This window comes from Tupaia chinensis, unplaced genomic scaffold, assembly GCF_000334495.1.
Source record: "Tupaia chinensis unplaced genomic scaffold, TupChi_1.0 Scaffold000118_1, whole genome shotgun sequence".
In the NCBI taxonomy this organism is placed as follows: Eukaryota; Metazoa; Chordata; class Mammalia; order Scandentia; family Tupaiidae; genus Tupaia; species Tupaia belangeri.
This window is the reverse complement of record NW_006159584.1, coordinates 3,516,460-3,520,245: the sequence shown is the minus strand read 5'-3', so window position 1 is coordinate 3,520,245 and position 3,786 is coordinate 3,516,460.

Below are 3,786 nucleotides of genomic sequence, written 5' to 3'. Positions count from 1 at the left end.
CAGATTAAGTGTAGGCACTTTGAGGGCTATGTACCCTTCTTAGAAATTATTTTCATTTTCTCTTACTTTTAAGCTTTTGCCATAGGGTGTTTATGTTTGTCAGACAGTGACAGAGAGAGGAAGTGAGAAATTCTTTTCCCAGGTGATGGCCAGGCTTCAATCCCTTTTGGTCCATTCTCCTCTTGGGATCTGTCCCTCTCTCTGTCTCTCTCCAGCAAGTACACAGGCCTATGGTAAAAACCTCTAAGAAAACACACACACACACACACACACTCACACACATACCTGCATTGGTTAAGAGGCTTCCCAAATCCTCCTGGGAGGTTCATTCGCTCTTGCTGGTTTGTTATTGCAATGTTGGAGACATAACAGATAGACGTGGAAACAAAAAGTCTATATGTAACTTTGCTTTCTGTGTTAAATTTTCAACAAATGAAACTGAACTCTCAACTATCTAAGCTTTCCCCACAGGACAATGTGAAAGTGGAAGAAGGTAAACATATACAGACACGATAGTGATCATTTGAAAATAACAGTAAGTTACAATATAACAGAGTAAAAAATCTACACATTTTAATGTTTCACCCTCATTGCCCTGGAAAGTACTTAGCAAAATAAAAATTGTTCAAGGAACTTTTGTTGGCTTCATTTGCTAGTTTAATTAGTTTATAATGACAATTATGTTAATGAAGCTAGTTAATAAAGCCATACTCATTCCCTGAAAGATTCTACATTCTCCATGTGGAAAACTGTAAAAATGTTTTAGATTTAGTCTTCATCTGAAGGTGTCAAGTGATTGTATTTGATCATTCATAGATACAGTTGGTATCCTCTGGGCCTGTATCATCGTGTATGTAACAAAGCCAAGAGGACAGAAAAATTTAAAACACAGTAAGACACACATTAACTGTAAGCAGAGCTACCAAGTTCCCTGTATCGCTCTGATACACAAAATTGTTATGTTTTTCAGCCTACCGACAGAGACAACAATCACAAAAGTGAAACAAGTACCAAAAAATACTTACAAAAATAACATAACACAGCAATTTCCCCCTCCTTCCTTCCCTCCTTCCCCCCTTTCTTCCTTCCTTCCTTCCTTCCTTTCTTTCTTTCTTCCTTTCTTTCTTTTTCTTTGGCCAGAAGGAGCACACACGTGCCAGAGAGAAATATAGAGAGGGGTAGGGAGAAAGCCTTTTCCAGTGGGGTGTGGTCATACCACAATCCCTTCTTCCCTATTTCTCCGTCTTGGAGGAATTTGGGACACACAAGTACATGTACTGTCAGGATTCAGAGACAGGATTTCAACTGTAGTGAGCCATTTAAGATCCAGTTGCCTTAACACCGGGCCCTGGGCCAGCCCAGAACTATTTTCTGAACAGTGTATAAGCTGGTACATTCAATAGAAGACTCTTGAAATTGTCTAGGACAGTTATAGACATACAAATCATCTTGGATGAATTAAACATGCAGTATAGTGGGTAAGTCTGAATGGAGATATTTAATAAGTATAGAACTGACTGAGTTGTGCCCTGTACCGAGATTTTTTTCTTTTACTAAAAGCTGAACATATCAAGTGGAAACTTTTTTTAAAACTAGAAAAAAAAAAAACCTTATATATGCATATTTTAACTTTAAAGAGTGAAAAATTATAATAATCGCCCAGATGACAAGATCCCCAAAATACTTAAGAGACATTTAAATGGAGTAGACTAGATTTAATTACATTTCGGATTTAAGTGTATTTCGTTGAATACCAATGATATGATGACCAGCAAACTATTTAGAATGTTTAATGGCACAGAACTTTATTGTCACCTTCTTTGAATAAGACAATGTGTTATGTGATTTTGGGAAAAAAGATAAGATACTTTTCAAAATTGTTTATAACTGAACAGAACTATTTTATATATTTATGTGATGGAAATAATTTGAGATAGTCTTGCTTTTAAATAAAGTTGGAAGGTAGAATATTGATAAATCTTACTTTGGGGTGATGAAAGAGAATTTTAGATGATCTCCTTAAACAGAGATTTAATTAGGCCTCTAAAAAATTAAAAGTAGTCTTCACTGACTCCCTATTGCTTTCAGAATTAATTATAGATTTTTTCTACTTGTTTCTAAAAGCATTGTATATCATGACCTAAATTCATCTAATTCCTATCACTGCCTCCCAAGACTGACTATGTAAATACTCAGTAAAATAGAATTTGTATTTCTATTCCCTAATCACAATATGTGCTTTCCTGAATAGTGCCTTTGCCTATGCCCTAGAGTGTATCATTTGCTCTCCTAAAACTTTTCTCTCTCATTCACGGTTAAAGTCAGTGTCCATAACTTTCGTGAATTTTATTCTTGGTTTCTCTTTCAGAATCGTAATATTTTGCTGAATGTCTTTTTCAAAGTACCAATCATCTAAAGTGAAAACACTTTATGCAAAGTCTTACATAAATATTCGGTTTTCTTCTTTCCTCTGTTCTCTTCTTGGCTCTTTAAATATTTCAAAAAGAAACCACATGTATCAAACCTCTTGCTTGGTGGTAGGTATTGCTGGTAGGTATGGTCAAAGGGAGTCAGTGTCCAATGGCGGAGAGAAATAAAGTAAAATAATGTTTACGCTATCCAAGGAAAAGGAGGTAAGAAGGAGCAAATAAACTCAACCAAAATCATAGAGTTGTGAGAAACATAATGCTTTCTCCAAAAAAACAAGGCCTAAATTACACCTGGAGAAAATGATGTGTGTCAATGAATGATGGAAGATGGGTCGAAAGAGAATAAAAGAAAATCATGTACTGTCATGTGCAATAAACAATACTTTGAACCTGGTTCTGAAGGCTATGATTAACATGAAAAAGTTATCTGCAGGAAATTGGATATGCATCACAGAAAGACCATTGTGGCATCCATAGAGGTCAGTTAGAAAGCTATTTATTGGAGAAATTTAGGCAAGAAATAATAAGACCCTGGCTAAAATATGGATTGGAAAAATGGGACAGAGATAGATTAAACAAGAGTAAAGAGTTTCAAATGTCTGGCTTAGGTGCCTGCATTAACTCTATTTATAAAGAGAGAATGAGGGGCCTGCAGGTGGCATGGTGGTCAAGGGTGATGGACTCCCATATAACTGACAGAGGTTTGAGTCCCAGACCTGGAGGCTTGCTTCCTCATTTTCTCTCTTGGTCCCTTTCTACTCAATTAAAATACATAAATAAGTAAAGCTAAAATAAATTCTTTTTGGAAAAAAAAGAGAGAATGAATAAATGTGGAGAGCAATGATAAAAGAGAAAGATGATATTTACTGCATGAAACATGGTAAATTTAAGTGAAGATATTCGGTAAGTAGTTGTGAAACAGATGAGCAGAATTGCAACCATTTTGAAAGGATAAGAAGCCCCTAATGAGAACAAACTGATAAAGCGCTGAGTCCTAGGGAAATCTCTTTGAGGAATGGTCAGATGAGAAACAAGAAATGAGTATCTAAAGGACTCAGGGTAATTACTCAGGGAAAAAAGTGATTGACTCCGATTGACTGTAGTGAGGAGTGATTTGCACATGCTTGTATCTTGTACCTATAAGTACTGAGAACATGATGAACTTTTCAAGACTGTCTCTCTATAACAGCTTACAGAAATAAGCTCCTTTCTCCAGCCTCTACTTCTTGTTTCATTGACTGAGAGAAGAAGCAACAAAACTTAGTTGGCTAGTAATAGTTGGATATGCGAACATGAAGCAAAGTTGTTCCATAAACAAAGATTCCCTGAGGGAGAATAAAGACTGAAATTAAGTCTG